Consider the following 11,358-nt stretch of genomic DNA (forward strand, 5'->3'; position numbering starts at 1 on the left):
CAGACCAGTAAATACGTTTAAATTGCCGGCTTATTATTTTGTGAAGACAGAGAATAGACAGTTATAGACACATTACATAAAACATTCAACATCACACATTTAAGGAAAACAAGATATTTTCTTTCCCCTTTTTGTTCAGTATGTTCTGTTAGTTCATCCTATTTATCTCAAAACCTTTTATTTGGCTTTAGAAGGATGTTATCTTCAACCTAGGTTATTGTTTTATTTATTTCAAGTTCTAAGTTCAAGTTTATCCTTTGATCTATTTGCATTAACACTGTGTTATTTTAAATCAAGTTCAGTTCTTTAGGCCCAAGATTTAATTTAATCTTGGTCTAGGTTCACTATTAATCCTGGAATTGCTCTGAATGATTATCCAGTGCTTTGAAAGTCCGCTGTTCTTTTGCAGAGGTGTATGAATTAATCCTACCAGTTTTTTTTAGCGAAAGAGCTCAACGTCCAGCAGGATCAAACTCCGATTCTAGCTTGGCATTTCCCGATCCAAACCATAATGGCCTACCATAACAACAAGATAAAGTGCATAAACATTCGAAAATAACACACGGGTAGCCCTTAAATAACAGTAAAAGTCAGTTTTTTCCAGCTTATTTAGCCGTAAATGAAGTGACGCCAATATCGCGCCCTGAAACACCGTCAAAGGCCTTTGAAGTACAGCCTGTGTGTCGGTTAAGCACGAATCCACCGTTTTTAACATAAAACAACATAAATCTGCTACCTTGGCTCTCCATTTGCATGAAATGAGCAATATAATACAACAAAACATTTCTTGCATGAAATAAAGTACAATTTCTGAACTCACCAAGTCCCGTTCGGTTATGTTTACAACGTCACCAAGGCAAGGACAGGTCGGAAAAACAAAAATACATTCTCCAGAGCACAAAAATGGCTTTATGTAGATTTCTGGCTTGTTTTTACTATTTTTTCACTCATTTAAGCAGCAGCTCTGCAAGGACTGTCTGCATTTCTCTCTCTCCAGCATCAAAAAGAAGGAACAACTCGACTGGGTGTGGCTATCACAGGAGTCACGCTGCAGCGTGCCCTTTCACAATAAGAGTCTTAACACATATTTTAGCCATTTTACCTGAATTAACATAAAACACCATGAATTAGCAAGTTCTGTACCCTTTTAACATGTTTTTAAACACAAACGAAATCCTATAACATGAATTATATCATTGCTGATGTTTTTAATGAATTTTCTAACCATTATGATCTATTTATTGACTATTTATCACCTGTAATATTTTTCTTATGACTGTTTTTACTAACAGGCTTTTATTTATTGATAGCTGTGTTAACCAGGGTTACACTTATATAAGTCTACAGTCTGCACATAAACATTTTACTACGTTCATACTTCAGGTGTGGATTGAACAGACTTAGGGTATATAACATATTAGCAGGTTCTGGCTGAGACTAGCCGGTAACATGTTTATTTTTAACATTTGCATCATCTGCATCATTTTGTTTTGTTGACTCATTTCAGAACATTCACATATTGTGTTGCTACAAAGGGAATTATGGGATTATCTTCTTTCCTTTCATAAACAATAGTCCAGTGTATCCTCTGCTAAATCATAATGCCATAACATAATAAAGTTAGCTTTTATACTGTTATTTAGAGAATTCGAATAGCTCTTTTTATGGCTGCCATGCAGATACTTCCATGTCTACTAGCTTTATCTAAAGTAAAATGTGCTTTAAAAAAACTCATCAGACTTAGAGACTGTCTTGAAAACTGCACCATTTTAAATTTTGAATTGTGGCCTTTCAAAAGTGCAATCATAACAGTATATATGGCAGCTCTGGTACTCATGTGTAGGCTACATGTCAAAGATTTCTGTTAATAGGAAAATTGTACTTAGTAGTCAGTATAATCTTTTAATGATATAAGTTTGCATATGGTAGAATGCTGCATGTAATCATTTGTGTGTAGAAGTATATAGTTGGTGGCATATTGAAAGAATGTCTCATCCTAGGAGGTCTGTAACATTCTAGGGTGTTCACCCCCACATCCTAGGAGCATGAGAGAGGTCGTACCTTGTCTTATTGTTTTACGGTAGGATTAACGTAGCTATGTCAGTTTCAGTTTAAGTGCTTTTTTTACATATAGATGAACTGTTGGATTTTCCAGACCAGCAGGTTAAGGGAAGTCGTTTATGGGGCCACACTCTGCCCCCCCCACACACACACACACGTACGTATACATCCACATTCCAATGTAAGGAACAAATGCTCACTGAAGTATAAATAAAGACAGGGGCAGTTTCTCAGCGCGAGTCTCAGTCTGGAGACTGCCCTTGCTAGCAAGAAGTTCTGTGTGTTTCTCTTCTCTGAGTCTTTACTGAAGAAGTGTTTTAGAATATATTTCTTAACAATTTCTACCATTCTCTTGTAGGACACGCATCTTTCAGCTACTTAAGTCACTCACATGTTGTTGAGAGAAACACTGGAGACTGTTGAGTAATTAGCTCCTAATTTACTCTTTTTGTTGTGCTGTCTCTTGCTGCTTCTTCTCCCTTTTACTTTCTAAGCACACAAGCTATTGCTGCCCCTCTATGAAACCATATGTACGACAGGATTGGCATCCAAATTCAATATCTCAGAGACCATTTATTTAAAAGGAGAAAAAAAAAAGAAAATAAACAGCTTTAATGTTCCACACATACAAAACACTAAACAAAGGCTGAAACGAGGAATACTAAAAAACATGCACAACCATGACAAATGAGGGATGGCAATGAGACAGCTTGAGGGTGTTGATGAGGTGAAGCAAACCAATAAGAGTCACCAGTGAGGACAGCTGAATCTAGGTTACAGATATAAAATTAAACACTTGATTATGTTAGTGCAGTTTGGTGAGTCATTAAGATATACTAATGAAATGATACTTATATCACCGACATTTCTTTAAAAGGGACAATATTACACAGTGAAATGAAAAGTTTCTGTTCCATTCTAAATAGCACCAAATGACAACAACAGTTGGCTCTGCCCTTTATATTTAGTGATAGTAAAGACCACATAAGAAATTCTGATGTTATGCATTTAGAGATGGGAATTGATGAGAATTTAGAAAAACTACATTTAAGGAAATGAATTGCATGCTGTGGGTCAAATGTTTGTGCGTGTCTATGCATCTTTGTTGTGATCAGTGTTGGAGACATTACTTTAAAAAGCAATCATTACACATAGTACATAGAACACTTTTCTTAAAATTAATGCAGTACATTACTTAATTACTCCCAGGAAAACATAATTCATGTCACGCCGAGTCACCCTGCGACAGACTGGCTGTCATGGTCCTGGGTCTTTTGACCCAGCGTTTTAAGTTTGAGTTTATTTTGTTCATTAGGTTATCTAAGTTCATTTGGTTATTAGACTCCTTGTGTTTTCTTCCCCTGTATTTAAGCTTCCCCTCACCCTTCGTGTTTCATGCTGCGTGTCTTATGTTATCAAGTTTGTATTATTATGCCTAAGTGTTTCTAGTTCTTATTATTTCCCCCTCGTGTTTCCAACCATGTTAAATCTCCCCTGCTCTTCATGCGTTTCATGTCTGTGTCTTCCATTGTCAAGTTCTGGTTGTCGTGTCTAAGTCTGCATGTTTCCTGTTTTATTTTGAAAAGGGGTCTTGTGTTCTGTGCTCATGCGGTTAGTTTTACTCTTGCCTGTGCATCATTATGTTTATCCTAGTCAGCTGTTTCCTCATGTGTCTCCACTTCCCCTAATCACCTGCTGTGTATTTAAGTCCTCTATTTTCAGTGTGTGATTGTCAGGTCGTCTGTTGTCCATGCCATGCTTCCAAGTTTCTTGTCTAGGTTTTTCTTATTTGTTTGTTTAGATTCCCCAGTTTAGGTTTGTGTTAATTTTGCTTCAGTTTGCCTTGCCCTTTTTTTGTACCTTTTCTACCAGCCATATTAAACGGCTCACCTTTTGTTAACATTCAAGTTTTGTTCCCTGTTCCTTGGAGTCTGCATTTTGGGTCCTTTTTTCAATTCATACAGTCTGCCCTCGCCAGATTGTGACAGAACGACCTGACCATGCTGGACCCAGCGGACATTTATTTCAGTGACTTTGTTGAATTCATATGATACCGATACCGATACTTTTGAATAAATAAGGTGGGTGCGTCATTAAATTGCTAAATCTCGATGAAGTTTCATGACCTTACGTGTTTTTTATGGAACGCCAGGACTGCCATAATGAATTAATTAAATACACCTTTAAATAATTAATTAAATGTGGCAATAATTAATTACAATGGGAAATAATTAATTAAAATGGGAAATAATTCATTAATGTTTTTGACACATTTAATTAATTAATTATTGCCACATTTAACTAATTATTTAATGGTATATTTAATTAATTCATTTTGGCACAGTGTACTCCTTCAGGTCTCACCATGAAATAATTTTATCTGTCAACCTCACCCATCAAACTCAGGGGGCGGGGTTAACGCTGATCGAGTCAAAACCATTGCTTTGGTCTGGTGGCCATTGCTTTTAGCACGCAACAACCGGCATGTGGAAGCTAACAGAACTAAACTTTGAAAAACTCTGTTTGTGTGTCACCAAATACCGTTTTAATATTTTTTCAGTAGTGGTTTATTTTTCAGATTTCTGGTCGGTTTGTCAAGATACAGCCTCTTTGCAAAAGTGCTTCAATGATTTCAGAGATGTCTGCCCAGTCTCATGGCAAAGCGTGGGATAGACCCGTTCGTGTCAGAGGTTGTGTGTGGAGGCGTGGAAGACATGACCCAAACGCAGGACTCACGGTGCAGAAATGATGAGGATTTATTGGAGTGGGTGAATGAACAACGCAGGAACGGCAGAACTGACTAGCTGACTGAAAGACTGAGTGGCTGGCTCAATAACTGAGCACTATTCTGATTCTGATTCTGATTCTAACGGGAACGACGACATAACATCAATGAAACGACAAAGAACTGGTGAAACCGAGGAACTTAAATACACAGGTTGAATGATGATAATGATTTGAAACAGGTGAGTACAGGGCTGAACATAATCTGACTAATGACACGGGAGACAAGCTGACACGGGGAAAAAACAGGAAGTGAGAACATTAATGTGGCGAACTAAACTGAACATGAACAAACTGAAATCACTGGGTCAACGACCCAGGAACCCTGACAGTTCGCCTCGCAAGCAATCGAGCTGTTATTACCACCAATGACACTGACTCATTTTACTGAGGTTATATTTATCAGGTTTTTATTTCCTGATGTTCTTATGTGTCCTATGTGTTTCAGTTGCCAATTTTGAATTAAAGCTAACATTAAAAACATGTTTAAGGAGGAGAGAGAGCAAATAAATTGGATTAACATCTGATCTTTGGGTTTTTGTTCAGTAATCAGCGTGACCTGTGTATAAACGCATAAACGAGATAACGTTGGTGTTTCCATCATGTAGTAACTAACATCCAGAAGTCTGCATGATGTGTTTCATAGTTTGTAACAAGCCTTTGACAGGTAAACATAACATGACCGAAACACCAATAAAAAAAAAAAGAGAGAGAAAAAAAATCACACAAATCATGTGTTAACCTCATTTATTTTTACATTTATTTTTAATTTTAAAATTCTAACAGATAGCTGGTGCTTACAATACACTTGAATAACTATTCAAAAACAGATGATGTAATGTTTGTGTCCAGGTTGCAGACTTCATGATGAACACGCTGTTGCAAACTCTGCTCCTCTCGGTTGAAATGCGCCTTCTCTTTCCTCTTTGTATAAAACATTTTAAAAGTCAGTTTAATCTCAAAATTCACTGTTAAATCCAAAACACACCAGATAAAGAAACGCGAATGGTTCAGTATAAGACACATGTGCCAGTGAACCATTAAACTTCAGTAAAACTATGCAGTTATGAAACGTAACTTTAACCTCAGCCAAACCGATTTGCTCAGTTGTAAATAAAACAGCGAAGTAAACGTGACCCGACAGACAGAACCTGAGTGAATGAAGTCCAGTGGAATATGTAAACAAACCGGTTAATGTGACCCCCCCCCCCCCCCTCCCCCCCTAAAAACTAACAAACAAACTAAAACAAAACAAAACAAAAAAAACAGTTAAGCTGGAACACCGGGGCTGTGAGCTCAGTGCACTCTGTCAGCTGACTGTTAGCAGAGCTAGTGACATCTCTGAAAACATCTGAGCACAAACATGTTCTGTTGACAACCTGACCAGACATGTGAAGATTATGCCATGACATTTGTAGCTAAAACACTGTTAAAAGTGTAGTTGGTGACAGAAAAACGGGATATTTTACTTTTGCACCACCATTGCTGCCTGTGATTTAGAATTCATTCTGGGATACCTGGCTGCCCCAAGTCCACACAAGCAATCGATTATCTAGGATCGACGTGTCTTGACTTACTTTGCACAACAACCAATCAAATGTTAGAGAAGCTGCATGGGCAGCGTGAACCCCGCCCACTTAGTTTGATGGGTGAGGCTGACAGATAAAATTATTTCAAGGAGAAAAATGAAGGGGACAAAAAGTAGTGGATCCTGATCCCGAGGACTTGGCCTTTCCTCAGTGTACCTGCGCATCTCAATTAGAGCATCAGTGAAAGTTGTCTGATGGTGCTGAGATGCTAGGACTTTAGAGTCAAATTCTTCCCATATCCAACCTTTTGCTGCCAGTGAGGATGAAGCAGCCCCTCCAGATGAGCTTGAGGTAGTTTCAGGAGTTGGGCAGAGCTGGTGGCAGGGCTGTGGGCAGGGCTGTGGGCAGAGCTGTGGGCAGAGCTGTGGGCAGAGCTGGGGGCAGAGCTGGTGGCAGAGCTGGTGGCAGAGCAGGTGGCAGAGCAGGTGGCAGAGCTGGGTGCAGAACAGGTGGCAGAGCTGGGGGCAGAGCTGGTGGCAGAACAGGTGGCAGAGCTGGATGCAGAACAGGTGGCAGAGCAGGAGGCAGAGCTGGTGGCAGAGCTGGAGGCAGAGCTGGATGCAGAACAGGTGGCAGAGCTGGGGGCAGAGCTGGTGGCAGAGCTGGTGGCAGAGCTGGATGCAGAACAGGTGGCAGAGCTGGGGGCAGAGCTGGTGGCAGAGCAGGAGGCAGAGCTGGGGGCAGAGCTGGAGGCAGAGCTGTGGGCAGAGCTGGTGGCAGAGCAGGATGCAGAGCTGGTGGCAGAGCTGGGTGCAGAGCTGGTGGCAGAGCTGGATGCAGAACAGGTGGCAGAGCTGGGGGCAGAGCTGGTGGCAGAACAGGTGGCAGAGCTGGTGGCAGAGCTGGTGGCAGAGCAGGAGGCAGAGCTGGGGGCAGAGCTGGTGGCAGAGCAGGAGGCAGAGCTGGGGGCAGAGTTGGAGGCAGAGCAGGAGGCAGAGCTGGGGGCAGAGTTGGAGGCAGAGCTGTGGGCAGAGCTGGTGGCAGAGCAGGTGGCAGAGCTGGATGCAGAACAGGTGGCAGAGCTGGGGGCAGAGCTGGGGGCAGAGCTGGTGGCAGAGCTGAGGCAGAGCTGAGGCAGAGCTGTGGGCAAAGCTGGATCGATCCGCCCACCACTAGAAGAAGGGGCTGTGGCATGTGCAGAGGTGTGTAGAGTCACTATAATGAAAGGAGACAGGGATTCAGCTGGGTTCCAGTGATTTACAGTAAGTATGATTGAAGGAAGGAATACTTCAAGGGCGTCCTTAATCCTGTGGTGGAGTAGTTGTCCCTCTCCGTTTCCTCTATTGAAGACGTGTCAGTGGCATTCAGGTCACTGAGGTAGTTAAACAACTCCTTGGTGGCAGGGCCCCTGGGTTGGATGAGGTTCGGCCCGATTTCCTGAAGGCTCTGGAGGCTGTAGGGCTGTCTTGGCTGACATGCCTCTACAATGTTGTGTTAAGATCAGGGGTAGTATCTCTGGATTGGTGGTTCCCATCTTCAAGAAGGGAGACCAGAGTGTGTGCTCACACTATGGGGGGATAAGACTCTGCAGCTTCTCCGAGAAAGTCTATGCTAAGTTGCTGGAAAGGATGAAGAACAATGCAGTTTCTGCCTCAGTCGCAGGACACTGAACTCTTTGCCCTCTTTAATAATTAATGGTGCATGGGAGTTCACCCAAACAGTCTACATGTGTCTTGTGGACTTGGAGAATGCATTCGACTGCGTCCCTTGGGGTGGGCATGTCCCACCAGAAGGAGGCCTCAGGGCAGACACAGGAAAAGCTGGAGAGATTATATCACGCGGCTGGCCTGGAAAAGCCTCTGTTCCCCCGGGTAAGCTAGAGGAGGTATTTATTCTTCTTTCTTTAGTAGCAATATGGATCAGCATTACCATTTGGTTGTACTATTGTAAAAAGTATGACTGTGCAACCACAATAAAGAATTAAGGGTTAGGGTTAGTTAATCATTATTGGCTTCTCTTCACTGGCTCCCTGTTAGCTCCAGAATCATATTTAAATCCTTATCCTCAGGCCACACCTTAGCTAAAGACCTCATGATGCCGCATCATCCCAGTAGAGCACTTCCCTCTCAGACTGTAGGCTTACTTGTGGTTCCTCCCAGGATATTAAAAAGTACAATGGGAGGCAGATGGCTGCTCCTCCCTGAGGCTGGTTCTGCAGGTGGTTATTAAAAGGGCGTTTTCCCCTTCCCACTGTTGCCAAAGTACTTGTTCCCAGGGGTTTGACAGGTTATTGGAGGATTATTGTAGGGTCTTTACATTGAAATATAAAGTGCCTTGAGGAGACTGTTGTGATCTAGCACTATATAAATAAAACTGAACAGAAAAAAAAATGAATTGTTGAAACGTTATTACATTTTACATAGCAAGCCAAAAAGTTTCAGAATTGGATTTACATCACAGAGCATGATAGCATGAAAGGTTTCCTTATCTTTCTTTGGAGCAGCAAAACTGAATCACTCTGTTAGGGAACTAAGTGCTGCAAAGGCTGGCCAGTACTGTCCATGATGGAGAACAGTTTGTTCAGCGACTTCCTCTCCACAACAGTTTCAGAAGTGTAGCCAATCATGGGGCCAGATTTCCTGATCAGTTTTTCTGCTTCAGGAGCCACGTCCAAGGCTCCTGAAGAACACCAAAGCAAAGTACAGCGCACTCACCCCAACTTCTTTTTTTATATAAATACAGGAAGGTTGGCAGATATGCTGGAGAAAGAAGTGCTGTACATGGAGAAAACACCGGTCCCCCATCTGGACTCACTGAACAACAAAAAAGGGAGAACAAGCAAATAAAACATGACCACTTTTTAAATTCCATTCTTTCGCTTAGTTGACATGTGGGTGCCCTCCAGAGGCCAAAATATGTATCAGTCATACAGGTCTGATTCCAGGCTGCATCTTTGGTTTTTATATGTGTATGTGGAAAGAGCAAAAGTAATGTTCTTGACACCCTGTAAACATGTAAATGTATGATGCATTTCCATGTTGACGAAACCATGTCTCGATTTTTCCACTATTGTGGAAAAATCTCTTGGCTTTAGCCAATTTACAGGCTTTAATTAATGTGATTAGTTGATTGATTGATTGATTGATCATACTTTATTCATCCCGAGGGAAATTGGGTTAAGGCTGCCAGCCGTGCCAGCACCGTAGTTCAGTTAGTTTATACCTAAGTGTTGGTGCGCAGAAAGAAATGGTATCTTGTTCTGTGATTTTGCACTATATGAATAAAATTGAATTGAAATAAAATTGAAAATCAGAAAATCAACTAAACTGAATCAATTTTATGGCATACGTTTTCATGACCGTTGTCATATGTACAAAGACGGTGCAACTAAAATTTTGTTTGTTTGTTTGCTTCAGACAAAGGTGTCATGGGACTCACGAGGAAATAGTAACCAACCAGACATTTCTCATATTTCTGGTGGCCTGATGTTACTAATCACTCACTTTCTTATAACGTAACTGTTAATAAAATTCCTATATTGGGTTTCAAATGTCCTCGTACAAAAAAACATTAAAATACAGGCAAAAACAAAAAACAAAACTGGCATTGCTCAGGAGTGTTTCAAGACAGGTGGTGGACCCCCAAATGTCAGCAGTGTTGAGGAGTAACGGAATACATGTACATGTATTTGAAATTCAAAATATGAGTAACTGTATTCCGTTATGGTTACCGTTTAAAAAGGTGGTATTCCGAATACAGTTATTTTGTTGAAATAAATGGACTGCACCGCGGTCTTTCCCTGTTTCATATGTTAGGCTATGCCCTCTCTGTAGCATCCCTGGCTGAATGATGGTCTCTTATACTGATGCTTCAGAGAGGTTTTATTGGAAAAGTTTTCATTGAAACATTCAGTGAAGACACTGTAAGAGCTAGGAGCAAAACAAAACCAACAATATTACTACCATAACATCAGAATATAAAGGAAAAAAATTTCTCCTGCTCACACATAGCATGCACATCTAATTCATATAACTCAATTCACTATCTCTCCTCACTAGCTTACAACTACACATAAACTCTATTACACAACATTTTGATTGCACATAACTTATTCCATTAAAGGAAACACTAACAAACCTTGTGCCACTGTTAGCCAGTTACTAATTTGCACAGGAAACGTACATATTTTTTACTTTAAGGCACACCATTTACCATATCGTAAATCGAGCGTTACTAACAAGCCCTTTAACGGTTTATTGCACTAGTTTCCTGTTTCAAAATAAAAGCACGGATTTCAAAATAAAACTGAAGTACCTTTCAAACAAACATACGTTAAAATTTTACCAAATTTAAATGTCATTTACACTCTCTATTTTTCATAATTCCACGCCGGTGGAAACCCAAACAAAACACGCATTAAGTATGGAGGACCACAAGAGCCACGCGCATCGAAATAAAAAATTCTGCGCTTGATTAATTAATTGTAGAATAAAATCTGCATTTGTAAGTTCATTTTTGAATTCAAATTTAATGAACTGATTTTTAAAATGCTTTTTAAGTCTTCATTTCAAAAATCTTTTTTTAATTGCACTTTAATAAACTGCATTTCAAAAATCTTTTTCGAATTGCACTTTAATAAACTGCATTTCAAAATCCATTTCCCTTTCCTGTTCGCTCAGGGATTAACATGTGGATTAGCAGTTGGATTAACAACTTCATTTTAAATATCCTGCTGCTATTCAAATTAGCCAAACCGTGGGATGTAAGGAGCTCTCTGATTGGTTGGTCAGACACAGGCTGTCTGCCAGCCTGGATTTTTCTAGCTCATAGCTTCGCCCTGCTAAGAAGCCTGTATGCTTGTACAAAGGCGGTTCAGCCTCGGGATTTACACTCGGCTCGACACGGATATGTGAAGAATGAAGGGACCCTGCAGCGAAACGGAGAGCCCAACCTCTGACTTAGTCCCTGTTTATGCAGTCTGACC

Source organism: Aulonocara sp. 'chitande type north' Nkhata Bay, linkage group LG9 (genome assembly GCF_057382095.1).
Source record: "Aulonocara sp. 'chitande type north' Nkhata Bay isolate Kocher_YH1m ecotype deep benthic linkage group LG9, A_spYH_male_GT1.1, whole genome shotgun sequence".
NCBI lineage: Eukaryota > Metazoa > Chordata > Actinopteri > Cichliformes > Cichlidae > Aulonocara > Aulonocara sp. 'chitande type north' Nkhata Bay.